The 19,691-nt window shown below is 41.6% G+C and overlaps 1 protein-coding gene across 2 annotated transcripts in view; it reads left to right on the top strand.

Moving 5' to 3' along the window:
- The window catches only part of PTPN14 (protein tyrosine phosphatase non-receptor type 14), a 112,773-nt gene that overhangs the window by 17,931 nt on the left and 75,151 nt on the right, over positions 1-19,691 (top strand). The window contains exon 2 of one of the 2 annotated variants that reach the window (XM_072035510.1): positions 2,794-2,916. The exons of the other annotated variant lie outside the window; for it this stretch is intronic. The gene's annotated coding sequence lies outside the window, so the exon portion shown is untranslated. The remainder of the gene's footprint in view (positions 1-2,793; positions 2,917-19,691) is intronic. 2 annotated transcript variants of the gene reach the window in all.

Raw genomic sequence — 19,691 nt, 5'->3', positions numbered from 1 at the left:
CCCAGTTGATTACAGCCAAATATATCTGAAAAGTGGAACGCTATTTCTGAAGGTAGTTGGAAGTGCAAACACCCATAGTTCTCAGACCTTACTATAGCATAATTGATAGCTGCAAAAAAATCTGCCACAAGAACAGGCTTGTGCAGTAAGTATGTGTTCTTTTTTTATAAACAACTATTTCTAACATTTCTTATGAACTTTTTAATGTTGTTAATTCATTTCTATTGTTAATGACTGACTGAGAATTGCTACAGCTGGTTGTTTTCTGGTTGGTTCCCATCTGGTGAAATGACTTGCCTGTTGACTGAAGCCTGCATCCTGGCTCTGATGGTAAGAACAAAATGCAAACATTGAGCCAACATTTTTCTTACAATCCACATGCTGAGCAAGACAAAGAAAAGTTCAGTTCTCTGGCACAGATGCTGCGTAGGTAAGATGTGAGCATAAGTCATGGTCAGATATGTTCTGTAACACATTTGTGTTGGGAACACGGGCCAGTGATTGAAGACGTTGACCTATCCTATGAAATAGGAAAAGCAGAGGTTGTTCTTAAAGTTTCGTTTAGCTATATTTTCTGGTAAGAGAGAACAGAGGCTAATAAGCCTCAAACAACCATTGTAAATAAGGAATCATAAGAGAACGCAATCACGGTTGTAATCCTGCAGCATTTAGGTTTGGGCATTGCCAAAGAGGCCTGGTGTGCCACCTCCTCTCTTCAGCCTGTGTTGCCACTGCCTGCTAGTTTTATGTTCAAGGGCTTTGGTGCAGATTGAGCAGCTTCATAGGACATAGCTATTCAGGTGCTCAGGGTCTCTACTACAATACTTAAGCCAAGTGTTTGATTTATCCAAATGAAGGTATCTTTTGGATACTATGGATTTAAAAAAATGGAAATGCAATGAAGATGAAAAGTGAAATGCCGTGCTGGATTCGCTAGCAGTAACTTGTTACTGGAATGTGAAACAGTCTAAGATCAGTTTGTGTTTACAGATGGAGTATTGAAATTATGAAGCTGACTGGAACATGGGGCTTTGAAACAACTAATCCTGTGCAGTGCTTTTGTTTTGGTCACTTTGTAGATGCCTTTGTATCTTTGGAAAGAGTTATGACCCTTGTTTCTGGTATTGTACACACTTACTGCACAAGCTTTTACTAAATTACCATTGTGAGACTTGCATCTTGTTAAACAAACATAGATTGAAACAGATTCCATGCTGTAAAAACAACCGCACACAAGCCAACTTCTTTGTGCATGTGGGTTATGTATCATTTCCCCTCAGGAATTAACAGCATACCTTGAACTCCTCTTTTTAATTTGACTGAGAGAGCGAGCCTTGCATACAGAAGAAGAAGGGAGGAGGAAAAAAAAAAACACACAAAAAAAACACAACACCTCCTGGACTCTAATCTCTTAATCTCCATAAAATGCTTGAATGTTTAGCTTTGATAATATATGAAACAAATCTGGTGGTCCGTAACATTTCTGAAGTGCATTCTCCCCCCCCCCCCTTTTTTTTTTTGTAGCAAAAAGAAATCAAAGCAGACATAAAATGATGTATGACAGATGGGTTGGTGTTGGTTAAGAGTTAGCCCTCAAGCATGAAGAAATTCCATAGCTCTAGCTCTGCCTTCTAATATGCCAGTGGAAAGTCACTTTGGTGGCCTGGTGATGATTCCTTTCCTGATGTAGCATAATTTTCCTGCCAGTGGGGTCACCATGCGTTTTGCATACTTATTTATTAATCCTTTTGATGGCAGAAAAGGGATTATCCAGAAGTAACGTCAAGAAATGGATCTCTTTGCCTAACAAGATTTTACACTTGGAGGCAGATCTTCTGAAAAATGTGTGATATCTGCCTCATTCTTGGGATCAGAAACTGGCTGAGATTCAAAATTAGGCAACTGAAATGAGAAGGCAATTTAACAGTCACAGATACAAGTGTAGGTTTTGCAGTAAAAGAAACCGCTTTGCAAAAATGCTGTATGCAAGGGAGAAGAAGCTTTCAATTCCGTTTTCTACATATATTTCCAAAGAGAGATAGTTTCAGGGTGCTTTTGGATCCAAAGTGGAACTACTTTCCTTCAGGGTAGCAGGAGAGAGCTAAGCCCTATTTTCAGCATGTGTTTGTAGGTGAGGTGATCTCCAAACATGTTGTAACTACTCTGCTATAATTAGTTCTAGTGCAGGGAGGTTCAGCCTCTGTTTTTTAAGTCTCTAAGGTTGAGTTTAGTTGTGTTAGTTCTTTAGTTGTTTTGGTTTTAGGTGCAGTGTTTTGATCTTTCTATGGTAGATATCTCATACAACCAGCACGTCCTGGTCATTGAAACATAGGCAAAATGGATGTGTTTTAGAAATGCTTTTAGCTCTTAAAGTTGATACCTGTCTTTTGTATTAAAGTGCTTGTCTCTGGTATTTTTCCAATCTTTGTGATTTTATACTATGAGTTTAAATTCATAGCAGGGCTGCCTGCTTGAACAGTCTGCTCCAGAAATGCCTGCATGACCTAATGAGAATAAGAAACAAATAAAATAATAGCACTAAATGGTGTGGGGATTCGATTGGCAGGAGACTGGACCATGGTTAACTTCATTCGTGTGTGCTGCAAGCAAGCTGAGCCCCACACCCACGCTGTTGGTGTTAGTCTTTAAAGTTTTGTTGGCAAAGCGCTGCCTTTTAGGAGTGGGAAAACAAGGCATACCCACAACAGACACAGTTCTGCTGGCAAAAAGCTCCGTGTAGTTTCTGCCAGTTTAACGAAACCCTTTTGGCTTATATTGTTTATTCCATTCAAGGAAGAGGCTTGGCTACCCCTTCCCTGCCCCATGCCTTCTTCTCCAGCCCCGCTGAAGCTGTGTCTCCGCGAGTGGGATTCACTGAGAGAGAGCTGCCGCCACCGCAGTGTCTTTCAAGTACTGGTAAGCCATTAGAAGGAGCTGCCATCATCTCAGATCTTAATCTGTCTTAGCAGATAAAGAGGAAAATGCTATCAGAGGAGATGGAGATATCACTTGGGCACAGAAAACACATGAAAAGAACACGAGTTGCGTAAGAAGTGCCAAAACCTCTGATGAGTTTCCTTGGGACTTGTCAGTTTTCGTGCACCGACTCCGCTTTCTCCGTGACACGTTTTGCCTGGAGGCAGCAGTAAGCCATCAAAATATAACAGGATATCCTGCCACGCAAGGGCGAAGATCTTAAGGATCCAGGTCTCCCAAGGCTGTGGCTGGCTGATGTAAGCTATTCTCAAGTGGAATCTCCAGTTTTGGAGTGATAGTTTTTTAAAGTTGTTTGTTTTGTTTTGCTTTAAAAGAAAAAGTTGCATGTTTTTTGCATACCACCAACTGCTCACGGAAGATAAGAAATTGCAGCAGCCAGAGCTTCAGATTTATTGCTGTGGTCGATTTCCTGTTATTTTTAATAGGATATGGCCCCTCCACTTTCAAACTACTGAGCTGTATCAAAGAGAGTGGATCGCGTTTCAGACCACCGTGCCTGTGGGTTTTTCAACACATGCTCGTGACCGGGCTTCAGGCGCCCTGAGCAGGGTTAGAGCTGGTTTAACGCTCTCTTTGTGTTTGCAGACATGTGCCAGCTGCTGGGGACGAGGATTTTTAGGAGCTGGCATTTGGTTCAATTTAAAGTAGCTTTGTTTGTTTAAAAAACAAACAAACAAACAAAAAAAACCTTCCATAAATTTGGGAATTTGCAGCTGGCTGATAGAAGAGAGATTCAGGCTCTTTGCCGTGGCTGGAGGGGTGGGTGGAAATTGGCTGGTGAGCTTTTAGCAGGTAAAGTTGGGGTTAAACATCAAGGTTTTAACAGAAAAACATGCCTCCGCCCCCTCTGATTAATTTTGTTTGGATTCTTTTGACTGTTTTCATTCAAAACCGTTCTGAGCGCTGTGTGTAAGTAGTCAAAATATCCCAGTGTTCTGGTGTGTGATAAAAATAAGGGAACGGCAAACTGAGCCAGGCTGTAACAGAGCCCCGGAGAGAGCTAGGGGAGGGAGTTCAGCTGGTCTGCAGTTGCTGTGGTGCTGGTAGGACTTGGAGATGGAGGGGGGCTAGTGCCCTGCTCGGGGTCCAGAGTAACGCCCTGCAGTCCTTGTGCATGGCGTGACGCAGTTGCCCTTTGGCAGGCTGAATTCATAATTGTCATTGTTCAGTAGCTATTTGTAGACTCCATAGTAAATTTCAAAACTGCTGTTTACAAAATGCTTTGTTGTTTTGCTTTTCAGTCAGGCTTTATACAGGCCTTTTGTGTCTTGGTGGGCTTGGGTGGTGTCTTTGTCCTCAGACCATCTGTTTTAATTTCAGTAATAGCAATGAGCAATGAAGTTAATTTTAGGGGTGTATACTTTAGTGTTTTCATTTACCACGGTTTTAAACCTCAAGTCACACAGAACAATAGGTGCTTCTCTGACCCATATTTCACAAAGCTTAAGGCCATGGGTACACGTTTCTTGGGATTTAGCATTAGCAATTGATCAGTTTGAGCAATAAATTTTCAGTGTCCATCCTTAAAAAGTCATGAGCTGCATTGTAGGTTTGACACCTTGATAGTGTAATTATTTTCCCTTTCTCTGTCCTTCTGGATAAGATTCTTATGTCTTCTATTAATGATGTTGTTAGGAAGTAAAAGCAAGCTTTTCAGATCATTTTAAGACTGCTGATTTGGTTTCTCATGATAAATAGTTGCGACTGGTACGATCCTATAAGGACTTTCTGTGTGTGAGAGGAGGGGAAGCAAAATAAAGATAATTTTCAAGTGCAGATGACTTGAAAAGTTTGTGTAGGATTCAGCATGTCTTGAGGACTGGTAACCTTTGTCTGCTGATTCTGGACAAGTTACTGGAAATGCATGGCAGGTTTCAATTCTGAAGGTGAGAGTGCAATTTTCAAGGATCTAATTAATAGTGCGTTTAAAGAATGAAATAGTGTTTTATAAATTGCATAATACTACCTGAAGGTATATCTGAATTATAAAGTTTGTTCCTAATTGAAACTCAGTTGCTGATTAGGCAGTAATTCTGATGAGCTGTGTTCTGATGACAGAGTTTTGCTGATACTGGGGAGGGAACTTCTACCAAGGAGAGCATCGCTACCTTTACCAGCTTTTTAAGGTCAATGGAAGGGCCTTTTTGTGCCTCAGTTTTGACACCAGTTTTCCAGCACTGATACTCCATTTGTAAATAGAGTCTGGCCTTCAGCTTCAGAACCCATAACGTAAAGATTTTTATCCATTTTCTCTTTTTGGTATTTGCCTTTGTTTACTGGGAGCTCTCCATACAGAAGCCATGTGTGCTCTAGTGAATATAAATATTTTCCTTTAAAGGTTACAATGTCTTTATGATGTTGCCTGAAACTAAAGTTGAAAATAAACTTCACATTTAAAGCATGTGTAATTTGTTTTTACAGTTACAGTGGGAAAGAATTTATGCTTAGCATCCAAGCAGTGCATCTCCAAAGGTTTTCTGTAGTTTTGTGTCAACAGAAAATGCATTTTCTGCATATTTTTTTAAGGGAAATAAAAGGCTACTTTTTAATTTCAGAAAAATCTTTGGTAGTAATGGTGTATGTGTTGTCTCTTTCAGTGCTGTTGTTCCTGTCCTAAAGAATGACCTTTCACAGAAATTCAAGTTTTGTGTGCTTTAAGGGAAGAAAACATGGTAGTGCTGCTGAAAGCAGTGACAGGGCAGCATGGGCTGCTCTGCCAGCAGAGGTGTCTTATGCTGCCTTGAAGTGTAGCAGAAGTACGTCGAGGTGTTCAGCATCTTGTTTTAAGAGGGAATGTGTATTCTCTCCTTTGCTTGATCAGTTTAAGTAAACTGGAGTTCTTGTATCTGACTTAGCTACATCTTAAATATGTGCAGCTACTACTTTCTTCTCCTCTAGCAATTTCATGAAGGATTTGAACTAAACTTATTTTCCATTTTAGCTAACAGTAGGATGTCTCATATTTCCTGGAGAAATTGCTTCCTCAAGCAAATCTGTTGGCTGCTTACTATGTTCCAAACCATCTACATTTTTATACAGATACTTATTTTGACTTTGTTTTCTTAGAAAATAAACAAGTTTCAGCTGTCACAAATTTATTTATTTATTTATTTTCAGTCTGTATTCTCCTTGGGATGTTCAGAGTGCATTTCATATACTGGATTTTATTCCTTTTTGGTTGCAAGAAGTATAATAATACCTGATGAAAGTGTCTTTGCATGCAGTAAAACTGTCTAGAAGCTCTCTGCTTCAGACTCTGGATAGGAAAAATCTCCCAGCTAAGTTTATGAAGACTACTGGCCAAATTCTTTAGGCCAAAACCACAATGACTTAGGAGAAAGGTTGTGTCTAAGTTACATACAGACATTACAGTTCCTTCCATGGAGTCATAGTATTGCCAGTCTCTGTGTGTGCTAACATGGCATGGGGCTTGAAAATGGCTGCAGAGACTCTAACAGTGTTACCCTTCTCAAAGATTTTCCGTTTTAGAACAGAGAGCTTATCAAGCTGGCAATAAGCTGTGATGACTTTGTAGTCAGGCCGCTTCAGATGCAGGGCTTACAGAAGCCTTGTTTCCCTCGTGGGAACTTGCCCAACGCAGTCCTTACCTCCTGTGCACGTCATGCACTGTCATAGTTCCTTTCTGTATGACTTGTAATAACAATTTGTTTCTTGCCATCTTCCCCACCCCCCATTGCGGCAGGAGAACTATTTGTCTTTCTAAATTTAGATATCCATGGATACATATAATATTTTTCTGTTTCAACTTGGCAGTTTCAATTGCGTATGGAAAAGAAAAGTGCATTCCACCACAGGAAGTCTGCAAGCGGTATTCTTCGTTTATAGGAGAATAAAATGTTACAGGGACTGTCTCACTCTTCCTTTTGTAGAAGGAAAACAATACTTAAAGAAGCAGGTTTACACTAATGTCTTCAGCCAGACTCTTCCTCTCTTTTCATTGTGCAGGGTACCACCCTGTAAAGGGGAGATAGTGATATAGGGGATGCTACAAAGGCATGTAACTTTAACACCACTTGAGAATTTTTTATTGTTCCTGTCTTGTTTTTCTAGCTGAAAGAGCGTGTTCAAACTTTCTCAAGTATGTGGACCATTTGTACACAAATAATGTAGGTGTTCTTGCTTGGACATCTCCCTTCAATTTGCAAGATCCCAGACAATCTTTTCTTGTGTCTAATTTCTTAAGACCACACCAGTAGCTATGACCATTGAAAATACTGTAGTGGTGTGAAGTCATGTAATACATTATTGCTTTTTTGGTTATAAAAGTAGTTCTCTTTGTTTTCTAGAACACCTATGATGTGTAAAACCTGAAGGAAAGAACACGTGAGAGATCAGCAGGCTATTTGGTGTCTGTTGTGGCAGGCAGCCTTGGTTCCAGAACAAGCTACTTTGCCTTGTTAACTTGCTGAAGCAACTGTAAGGCTTTGCTCAGCTGTACACAAATACATCATTCTCACTTCTGAGGTGCCAGAGGAACAGAAATGAACCTGCAGAGTTGATAGCAGCAATATGCTAATGTAAAGTTATTGTCATGGAGTGGCATAATTGCGCTCTTGGTCTCTGAATAATAGCCCACATAAGTGGATTAGCCTGACCCTTGAAAATGGGTAATGAGTTGTTATGTTGGACCTCTGTACTGAAGGAGCTAGAAGATAAATTAGGTTGAGGAGGTTTCTAGCTTTGTTTTCATATTGGTGATGCGAGTCCCAGATTTTGTTTTTTTGTTTTTTGTTTTTTGTTTAGTAGACAAATTAGATGAAACAGGGCTTCTTTTTACTTCTTCTCTATAAGAAAGGGAGAAAAAGTGGATGAGTGGAGGGAAAAAGATGCAGCTTGAATATGCAACAGAGTTAAGGAGAAGAATCTGGTCTTCTAAACTAAGTAAATTACATGGGACTCATTCTACCCGCTGATTACTCCTTAAGAATACTTTTGAAACTTGTACAAATTGGCCATTTGGAAAGTTTTTTGCCCTTTCCTATCTGCACTGAAGAAAACCTTTTCTCTAAGTTCTCTGGTTATTTTTGGCAACCATATTGTTTTCTCCCTACTCTTTCTCTACTTTATGCCGAAGTGGTGGGCTTTTTTCCTGCTTTAGCAAGCAAATACCTGCCATAATTCAAAAAGTTTGTTTTCCTTCCTGTAAAGCTGAATACTTTCATACCTCATGATGAGGAGAGGTGATGTGTGGGTCTTACTAGCAGGCAAAATAATATTTAGCCAAATGGCCTGAAGAAGGATCATGCAGTGTGAACTTGGTGTTGTGGCTGTTTTTATTTTCATGTGTGAAACCATGGCAAAAGATTTGCACTGCCTTTGTCACTGTCAGAATGTGTATCTGCCAGGGTGTATGTCCTACCACCCCTTTGGGATTGCTTTATTCGAGTGTTCAGAGCTAGTAATGAAGGATTGTAAAACTTGTCTGTTGTAAGTAGCTAGTGTATGGATGCTCTCTTCCAAGCTGGCATACGCTTGCTCCAGGAAGGGCTTGAGATACCTGTCTCTTGTAAGAGTTGAACTGCTGAAGAGCTGTTTATGACGTAGCTGAATTACAACTTTGAACAGGAGTGAACAGCTTGTGCTGTGCCCTGCAGCAGCTGATTGTTCAGGTGGGATTAAGTGGTTAGAAAGAGGAGTGCATCCTTGCCTAGTATGGTGTTTAATTGCAAATTAGCAATTAAACATAGGAAATTTTTGATTTCCTATGTCAGAACACCGGATGGAGTAGGAGGATCAACACAAGAAACAGGGTTCTTGTACTGTCTTTTAGGTTTTATTTTTGTGACCTTTTGGGATTCCTTCTCAATCCTCTGTCTTTGTTTTTGTTTGTTTGTTTTGTTATTGTCATTTATTTTTACCTGTTAACTTTTCTTCAAATTTCTTCATTTTCTTCATTTTTTTCCTCCCTCCTTCTTAACGAAGTCATGATTTTTTTAATAAACTTGGATATTTTGCAGTATTCTCTTTCCACTTGAATTCTAGGCTTTGTGATTTTAATAGATTTATATTATTTTTGGCATAAGCTGTATTATTAAGGGCCAGGTATATTTTACTCTGACAAGTTTATATATCAAAGCCTAAAACAAAACAAAAGACTGAAGGAATGTAGCAGCTTGGCAGCCACTGAGTACATACCCCCAAAGCAATGAAAACTGCTGTTCTGGTATCCCATAGTACTCTGATAGTATTCCATCAAATCTTCTTGGTTTGGGGCTGAGAAACACAAGGCTTTATGAGTAGTTCATGTTTGTTGCTTTTAGAAACTTTATAAAATTAGACAGGTATAATAACAATAAATTCATTATTCTTACAAGGATATCCTGAATTTGACGTGCCGGTATTTGACTTTGAACTGGAATCTGACTTAGAAATGGAGGTTGTTTTGGAGATAGCCCCTCAGAAGGATTCTCCTATTTATGCTGTGTGAATGCCTGTGTTATATTTAGGCACTGAGAATACTTCTGGGCTGACTGTCCTGTGTTCAGCAGCGTGGGGGGTGGCTGGGGAAGATACGAGCTGTGCTTTCTTTCACAAGAGTAGAATCATAGACTCGTAGAATCGCTTGTGTCAGAAGGGACCCTGGAGATTGTGCTGGAAGGGACCCTAGAGATCATCTAGCTCCAGTTTGAGTACTTTGGACTCTTCCCAGTGATCTTATTCCCCCTGAAAAGGCTTCAGAGCTGAGCCTCTGAGTCTCATACAGCCCCACTGTGGGCTGAGGGGCTGTGCCATGCCTGGCTGTGGCCTGGCCATCTTTAGCAGAAAGGGAGCATGATGGTGCTGTCCTGGCAGGGCTGGGGTCCCTCACAAGGCCCAGTAAAGGATGGCAATGTTGCTTCTTCATAGTGTCTGCTATGTGGTGGACTTCACTTCTCGTCCACCCTTCCTCTCCCCCGCCTTAAGTAGATCCAGTGTGAACTCAGAGCACTGAGGGCCTTGAGTCAGATTTTGTGTTTTCATTGCAGTCGGTTGGTGTCAAGTGGGAAGAGCAGAGCTGGAGCTGTCTCCGAGCTGAATCACACTGCATGGGGATTGCCAACGATTTGCAGGAGTTTCTCATTCCTTGCTCTGCATGGTCTTGGTAGTGGCTTTATCTGTCACTTCACCCCTGGCATCAGCTCGCTGAATAATTGCCCCGTGGTCCTTAGTAACTCTTTCAAAAGCACAGCTAATCATTTGATAAAAATAAAACTAAGTTTAAGGAGGGGGGTGGGAGGGGGACAGACCACTTACGCCTTGGCAAATTGATCTCAGAGCCTTGTCACGGCAAACAGAAATGATAAACTTCAGCAGCCATCAGAAGCACGGGTGGAATCCCAGCTCGCAGACATGTGGTGGGGAGCACTTCTGTCTCCCTTCCCAACCACGGCAAGCTGCAGAGGAATGTGAGTGTCAGGCTTCAAGTGAAAGAAATGAGATGCTTCCAACTCACTAACCAGAGACAGAATTACAGGAAGGGACATATGACATGGGCTTTCTTTGCTTGTTTTGGTTTTGTTCCTTGTTTTTTCTCTTGCTTCTCGTGGAGCTCCAGTTAATACCCAGTGTAAATGACAGGGATACTTTGTCTCTGTAAGCTTCTACAAGCCTGAAAACAGGATAAGTACATAAAGCTTGTTAAACCACTTTTTCTTCATCTCTACCTTCTTCTTATAACTGGTACTTAGTTATAAGAAAAATACAATTGTGTACTAGTATTGTATTATTCTTTGCTTGGATTCAGTAGCACTTCAAAGACCACTACAATGTATCAAAGACCTGTTTGTGCCACTGTGACAACAAGTACACCTACCTATGTTCATGGAGAAGATATTCTGACTTTGTGGAAGTTGTGTGTGTGTGTTTTTTTTTTTTTTTTTTTTCTGTGCAAATTCCTTTCATATATCGTGCAGCTTAAATTTGGAGTAACTTTCCTATTTTTTATATGAGAGCTGAGAGCCAGGCTAACTTCTGTTTAAATCTGAATTGTTTGAAAAGAGCAGTAAAATAAGATGATGTTAGTTGTTAAGTTTTGTGTCCCTCTCTACTTTTATATATAAAGTCTATTTTGTGAGCTCAGGAAGGTCACGAATTTACAAGTCAGTTTTGGCCCTATCTTGCTCCAGTCGAGTTTTGGCCCTATCTTGCTCCAGTCATATGTTAGAATGCTAATACGAAAATGGATTAACCAGAGCAAGGAGTAAAGCTGTTGCACTTTTAAAGAAGAATTTCTTTCCAACTCATGACCCAGTAAAAGTTTCTGCAAAACACTTCTCCCCTCTGAACTGTTCCAAAGCAACTACCTTCTTTAATAGGGTCAGTTAATAAGAATTAGGCTTTAATCTCATTAAGAGCTGATAACTTTATTTTGAATTATATTTGAGGTTATCATCATATGCAAAGGGCAAATAGGCCCAGACGGACTTACGGGGAAGGGTGGTAAAGCATTTATTGAAGCAGTGTCATAAAATATGAGAAAGGATGATATGCCACAGGTTTTAGAACTTATTTCAGCGGTTTTGTATATCAAGCTGCAACTTGGATTTTATCCTGCAAAAATAATAATAATAAAATAATTTTACTAGCCTTCTGTACAAAGCTGTTTTTGTTAATGAGAATTAATGATGAATAATATGTTACAGTAAATAAACTAAACTTATCTATTATAATATTTTATAATTAAAGAAGAAGATTACACTTCTTTATGAGGAAACTGTATGGGATTACAGTTTGTACAATTCCTTCTGCTGTACATGCAGTTAGCAGTGCTTACTGAAATGCTGTGGAACCTTTCTCCCAAGGTTCATTGAAAGCTTTTGCAAAATGTACTAGTGGTGAAGGGTTCACGTTGGTGAGCCTGTGTGGTACTTGAAGCATATGAGTTTCACTGTTTAAAATTGTTAGGAAAAAAGCACGGCATCTGTTGTTAGTAATATCTCAGTTCCTGTGTGCCATCCAACTCTGTGGTACCCAGGTAATTTTTTTCAAATACTGTTTATCAACGTGATGTGCAGAAGAGATGAAGGAAAAGCATAGAGGACTGCTCACAGAGAGAGGTCCCTTCGAAGCCTTGTAATTCTGAGATGCTGGTCAGAGAAGTCAGCTGCTTCAAAGAAAGCCCCCATTTTGGCCATAAATCCTACTCATAAGTATTTTGACTGTTTTAGGCCAGTGTTTAAGCCCACACAGTGGGCACTGGAAAATAATCCTTTAATACAGAAAGAAAAGTACAATTAGCTCATATCCGGCAGCTATTCTGTATTTCAGATGAGGTGTTTTTCTGTTTTGCTGTTGAAACAAGTGCAGTTATTCATAGGCCCTGGCTGCGTGATTTACATCAGGGCCTATATTCAGCAAAGATAACAGATTTACTTTCTTCATGCATGTGCCCACAATATAATCCGTCTTTGATAAAACTTGAAGGCATTTTTTCAGCATTTAGTAGCAGTTATTTTTTAATATATTGAGTAGCAGAGATGCTTTTTCCATGCAAGTTCAAAAGTTCATGTTGTGATCTGACATCAAATATCTTCTTATGTAACTAAATGTGCACACTTGTGGGTTAGGATGTGCAATGTGCATGATTATTTTTTTATTGCTATTATTTTTCTTCTCCTTCTCCTCTTGCCCCCCATCAGATCTGACTCTGGTTGCTTACCTGTAGCCACACTTCCCCCCTCACATCATTCTGGTTCATTACCTAATATCTGAATGGGGTTCATTGAGGCTCTCCCATAAAGTAGACCATTGCTATGAACTTCAAGAAACTGGAAAAAGCTTTACTCGTACTGCAAGCCTGCAGATATGGGTCTTGCTTCATTCGATGTCAGAGCCTGGTTACTGGCATCAGTGAGGAGAGCACTGGGTCTCAGTCCCTGAAGGAAGAGGGCAGATTTGTGGTTTGGAGGGGCCACTACACCGTTTACATTTGATTTGTTGCAAGTTGAATGTTTCTTGTTGGTCTTAACCCTCTTCCCCAGTTGTACATGCGATTCTTCAGGTTCGTGCCTGTACTTCGGTTCTGGTACTGGGAGCAGAGAGCCCTGAACTAATCGCACAGCACAAGATGCTGGGGACTGTGGTTCAGAGAGGCACGTGCTGGCAGCACCTGAAGCCGGCCTGGGTCCGGAGCCAGCCCTGTTGCATTCGGGAGCGCTGTGCCAGAGGTAAGGCCACATCCTGCAGGGTCTCAGCAGCGTGCAGCACTGTGTGAGTGCAGCCAGACAGCTGCTGGGCTCATCTGCATCACGGGACCCTTGTGGGCTCGCAGGTGTTGTGACTGTTCTGCTGCCTAGCCTTGAAGCGCTCTGCTGCAGTCCCCTAGCAAAATTCTGGTACAGAAATTAGGCTGAAGCCAGCTCTTGAAAGTAGCTATTTTTTTATCTAGCATTCATCGAAGCAGAATAGGTGATGTCTGAAGTTGTGTGTTTTTTGTTTTTTTTTTTTTTGCCTTAATATTTCTAACAAACTTTTTATTGCATTGTTTGAAATTATAGAACTGACACCAGTGTGTAGTAGTGCACATTTAATTAGTGTGAATGTACGAGTGTGTACAACTTCACTCCACACCCAATTCAGTTACTTACCTCTACTGGAATTGCCACTTCTGCTCATCATGTTACCATGTATTTAGAACTTTTATTTGCGGTTTTACTCATGTCTTTGTATCATGAAAGAATAATGAAAACATTAAGAAAATTTCCTGTTTTTTATTAGGCATATCTTTTGCTGTTTTTATGTTTTTGCATGCCTATCAATCGCATTTAGCAGGAAATGTAATCTCTTATAATCACTGTAGCTTTAGTCAGCCTGAAAGAGTTGAAACCCATCATAAAGGTGACTGTGAAAGAAAAAATGAATGGTGCCTGTAAATGTTGCTGTAAAATACAAACAAAAAATGAATAATCTTCTCAGAAGTTTTAAGTCAGTTGAAAATAATTTATTCTAAATAGTTGAATTTGCTAGCAACAGTTAGCTTTTCCTGATCTTTGAACCCCAGGTCCTTCTCTGCAGGGTTGCTCTCAGTGAGTTCTTCTCCCAGTCTGTGCTCCTGTCTGGGATTGCCCTGACCCAGGTGCAGCACCGTGCACTTGGCCTAGTGGAACTTCATTATGCTCACATGGGCTTACTTCTCAAGCTTGTGCAGGTCCCTCTGGATTGTGTCCCTTCCTTCTGGTGTATCAACTGCACCACTCAGCTTGGTGTCATCTGCAAACTTGTTGAGGGTGTGCTCAATCCCACTGTCTTTGTCATTGATAAAGATATTGAATATCACCAGTCCCAGGAGAAACCCCTGAGGAACACCACTCGTCACCGGCCTACACTTGGAGCCATTGACCATCACGCTCTGGGTGCAACCTTCAAGCCATGGTCTACCCATCAAATCCATCTCTCTCCAATTTGGAGACCAGGATGTCATGTGGGACCGTGTCAAAGGCCTTGCAGAAGTCCAGGTAGATAACATCGGTTGGTCTTCCCTTGTCAAGTGATGTAGTCACACCGTCATAGAAAGCCATGAGGTTGGTCAGGCACGATTTGCCCTTGGCGAAACCATGCTGGCTGTCTTGGATCACCTTGTCTTGCATGTGCCTTGACATTGCTTTCAGGGGGATCTTTTCCATGATCTTGCCGGGCACAGGGGTGAGGCTCACTTCTCTGTAGTTCCCTGGGTCCTCCTTTCTCCTTCTTAAAAATAGGAGTGTTCCATCCAGACTTTGTAATCTTGACTATATTCTGACAGGCATTCAATTCCAGAATAAGTTGCTTTGTTTTGGAAAAAATAAAAAATAAAAGTAGGTGCGTTTTGAGTCAACTTGCTATTCCAGGTGAAGTAACTTTGATTCTAGCACAGCTCTGTCATACAGGGAAGACTGGCCATCTAGTCTGGCTGTTTCCCTGCCTACTAGCACCTGAAGCTTTCCTTGGGCTGTGATTTCACAAACTGCCTAGCTGATCTTGCTCTTGTTCTTCCTTCTCTGAGCAGTGTGGTGCTGCTCTCTTCCCTGTGCCAGGTGGGCTGCTCATGGTGGACTCAGACATGCGGAGCCAAATATGATCCTATTCTTTTAGCAAGTTGGGGAGTTGAAGTGGCTCAACCAGGAGAAGATCCCAGCAGACTTCCAGAGTTGGCAGCAGACCAGCTGTGGCTGTTTGCTCTGAAATTAGGGAGGGGAAAAAATGAGAGGAAAAAAAAAAGGATCAGCACTTTCATCCCTCCCATTCCTGGCAGTGGTGAGCTCTTAGGTGAGACTACCTCCAGTACAAAACTGCAGCCTTGGACAGGTGCCATCAAGGCACCAATCATTCCTGGCTGCTTCTAATTTGAGGTCTTGCAACAACATAGGTGAGGTGCGAGAAGGTTGCGAGTGGTTAACTGCTGTACCCTGCGGAGCTGCGCCCTGCCGCCGCAGAGCTCGGCCGCGGAGCTGCGGCAAGTGCCTGGCACAGGCAGCCTGGGGAGAGAAAGCTGCTGGGGCTGGTGGTGTGTGCATGCCTTGGACTTTTTTGCTCTGTTTAGTGCAGCACAAAATTCTGCTAGGTGTCCCTGTGAGTGGTAAAAGCTCCAGCTTCGTTATGTTCTTATGAATTAAGGCTGACTACAGTGGCAACCTATGTGCCATTTAGATACTTCATGCAGATCAGCTCCTGTCTTGACTGCGTGCAGTAACTCAGAGTCCTTCATCAATAGCTGCATTAGAAAGACCTGTTTGTTGAAAGCAGTCTGGAGCAATGAGCGAGGAAGTAATGGGCAAGGTGCTAGTGTATGGTTCGGGAAGCTCTCATCACTTCTGTGGTAGACACTGTTGGACACTGACTTAGTGCCCTCCTCAAAAATACTTGGTACTTGTGCACCTTGACACAAAAGAGTAATTATGTGTCTGCCTACTGGGCTTTGATGTCCCCAAACTCCAGAGAGCTGCTCTGTGGGTGCATAGGAAAGGTGTTCTTACACCAGAGTTGGTATAGAAGGGGGGAAGGATGGGATAACAAAGAACATCTAAGCATCTAATAACATTTATGTAGGTATTTCAACAAAAGAGAAGAAAGAAAGGGTAGAATTTTGACTAGTCAAAATTTGAATTACTCTTTTGACTTGAACTACAGTTTAGCTGCTCAAGACAGTATATTTGTACCATGGAAAGTAGAATCTGACCCAAATGGGATACAGTAGAAACATATGACAACTTTGATATAAAAATATCTGTTACAGCAAAGATATGGATCTCATGGAAAACTGGAAAGGGAAGCCTGTGATGAAGTTGTGGAAGTAGAAATGCCGAGATGATCTTTTGTTACTGTGTATTGGTACCTGGTGATGAACAGTGATATTAACAGCAGCTATGGTCTTCTGCTTTGAATGTCCTGAGTATTCCTTGGCCTTTCTTCATGCACATAAGCAGGGGATTACTCAATGCCTAGAGGCTTTCAAAGTTTTGCGTAAGATAAGATACTCATGCAGATGCTTAAAAAAGGAAGGGAGGAAAAAAAAAAAGGAATGAAAGTGTAATTTGACTCTCTTCTAGAATGTAAAGGTGAGAATGTTATCGGTTTTACTACTTGGATTATGGTAATACTTAAATCTCCCCAAGAATTTTTAAAGATTTAAATGCCTGGGGATGAGGTCCCTGTTTTGCCAGGAGCTGTATGAATGAGTAGGTGAAAACTGGGTTTTCAGCAGAAGGCTTACATTATGTAAGGGTTGAAAACCCCTTCCATCAGTCCATGGGTGAATTTGACTCCTGAGGGTTTCTTAGGTTGTGTGGGAATGTCACCCGTAACCGTGTGGGATACAGACTCCTTGCTAGCTACAAAAATACTCCGTGCACATTTTACCTGTGTGCTACCCTCCTCACGAAAGCAACCAAGTGGAGAGGAGGCTGTTTCACAGGGAGAGGCTTCCTCCCTTGGAGAGAACTCAGTGGAGAGATGGATTGTGCCACGTCCCGACTTTCATACGCTGTTATTTTTATTCTTCCCTAAAACCGTAGGCTCGCACCCTCCTTGCAGCGCACACCAAGCCCTGCGGTTTCGCGCCCAGCCCAGGGTTACATAGCTGCGCGAGGTGTGCTGCTGCTCCTGCAGTGCCAGGAATGCTGGAAGGGGGCCAGGCGCTATTGGTAAATACAGGCTGCAGTTTGACAGTAATTGCTTTCTTCCTGGAGTTTCAGAAATTACATGCAAAAGCCAATGAAGTGAGAGAAAGCATTCTGTTTTAAGTGCATTTCGTATCAGATGCTGTTTTTGTTATTTTCACTCCTTTGAATGTAGTGCAGTAGTAGTATATACAAAGTCTGTAATAGAGGAGCAAGTCACATGCTTGGAAGTGTCCTGCAAGTTATCCTGGCCTTAATTATTTATAAGTCTCTCTTCTCTCCTGGTCTTTAAATAAATTTAAGGAAGAGAGCAAATGCTGTGCAACTGGAGCAGTGCCCTTCATCACGCAAAGGGGCTTCTGTCATATGACGTCTCCCTCGTGAAACACTGAGCAGCTTCCCTTTGTCCCTTCAGTCTGCCTTTTAAAAACTAGTAGCAAGAAACTTCAGCCAGCCCCAGCTGTCTTTAGGAGAGTGAAGGATTTTTTTTTTTTTTTTGTACTTCTGGTTTCTTTCATTTTTAGGTTTGGAGAAGGCATAAAATTCAGTTACTTGCTTTTTGTGTACTGATGGCTTATCTGATTTAATTGTAATGTCTTGTAAAAGGGGGGAAAACCCCCTACATTCCACAGCCATTAACTTTATCCATAGGGCTTTTTCAAGCAAACAGTATAGGAAATAGGATTTCAAAGTCTGATAGCAAATGGGTTGGCTTGTTCAGTTTTTCCTTGATTTGCTGAAACAATGTTAATATTTACCAAGAACCAGCTAAGATATGGTGCCTCTTCATCTTTGTGCTGAAGAAACTGCATTTAGGATAGGTGCTTTTTAGAAAAGATGTTTTGATTTTCACAGTTTATATGTGATGCTTGTCATCAGGCTGTTTCAGAAGAAGTATTTTGTAGGGTGGAGTTGTCTTCTCAAACGTGTAAGCATGGAAATGAGCTAAAGGCTTACATGCAGTCAGAGCTCTCTGTTGGCCACTCCTGCCCCTGAAAATTACCTTGTGTGTGCAGTCCTGAGTGCACCCACACACCTGGCTGGCCTCCATGGATATACCATGGGCAGGAGCAGGCCGTGCATTGCAGGCCATGCAGTCACAGGATCACCAAATGGCCGAGGCTGGCAGGGACCTCTGAAGATCACCCAGCCCAGCTCCCCTGCTGAGCAGGATCACCTAGAGAACACATGGCACAGGATGGCATCCAGGTGGGTTTTGGATATCTCCAGAGGACGCTCCACAGCGTCTCTGGGGAACTTGTCCCAGCACTCTGTCACCTCACAGCAAAGAAGTGCCCCTTCATATTCAGCTGGAACCTCCTGTACTTCAGTTTGTGCCTGTTGCCTCTCGTCCTGTTGCTGGGCACAACTGAAAAGAGACCGGCTCCATCCTCTTGACACCCTCCCCTCAGATATTTGTACACATTGGTGAGGTCTCCCCTCAGTCTTCTCTTCTCCAGGCAAAGCAGGCGCAGTTCTCTCAGCCTGTCCTTGTACGACAAGTGTTCCAGTCCTCTAATCTTCAGTCCTCAGGGACCCAGTTGGGTACCAGAGCGCTGCCTGCCACCAAAAGATAAGATTTTTAGCAGGGGCCATATATTCACTGGATGTGTCAGGGCTAGGCACAGATTCTCTATGGTGCCTGGAAACTTGGCCACAGTAGGGATGATTATTTTTCATTGAAAAGGCGTGTTTGTCTGCATTCTGCATTTTGAAGAGTGGTGGGTGTTTGCTAACTTAATTTAACCTTAACATTTAACTTTCTGGCAAGTTTTTGGGAGAAGAACTCTACTTGTGGAAAAATTCAGCACCCTGGTAGACCACAACCCTTCTGTTTCCAGTCATCTTCTTTTTCTGTCATCTGCAGCAAGTAAAAATTGATAGTCCTGATGCTTTTTAGATTATGCAACCATAATGAGGCAAAAATACCCCGTTTCCTTTAGGAATCTGTAAACGACCAGGGCCTATAAAACTTAAGATTTCTTATTTAGAAAACTTGACAGAGACTTTGAAAGTGTCGGCTTAACAGAAAACCAAAACATAAAGCTGGTCCAACATCCAGAAGGTGTGTAAATAGAAAAGTTAGGCATGTGCATTGCATTGAGAATTAATGGTTATTACAGGCTGGACCAACTGGAGACAGTTAAGTCTGTCTCAGCCTTGCCATCCCAAGTGTGACATTTCATATGAAAGAACTGTCATCAGGCTTTCATGTACATGCAGGTGAAATGAAAATGTAACCCAAACTGTGTTACACAAAATGCATCCATTAACCTATTTATGTGTCTACATCTTTAGAAAGTGGTGGTGGCAGATCGCCGTCAATAGACTTGAGGAAAAAATTGTTACTTTACTAGTTCTTGAAAAGTGGAGGAAATACTGTTCTTGATTACCTAAGCAAATTGGGTGATACAATTTACAGAAATTTGTTTGCAATCCATGTTAACATTTCCATTCCATGAGAACTGGTGGCTGTATTCTGGAATAGTATGTCTGTACACAAATGTTCTGCAATGGCTGACCAACAATAGTTGGATTATTCGATTTTTCTGGTAAACAAGCCAAATAAGGCAAATAATTTTGGCAAACAAGGCAATTTTT

This window comes from Anas platyrhynchos, chromosome 3 (assembly GCF_047663525.1).
Source record: "Anas platyrhynchos isolate ZD024472 breed Pekin duck chromosome 3, IASCAAS_PekinDuck_T2T, whole genome shotgun sequence".
In the NCBI taxonomy this organism is placed as follows: Eukaryota; Metazoa; Chordata; class Aves; order Anseriformes; family Anatidae; genus Anas; species Anas platyrhynchos.
This window is presented reverse-complemented; position numbering and strand designations above follow the sequence as displayed.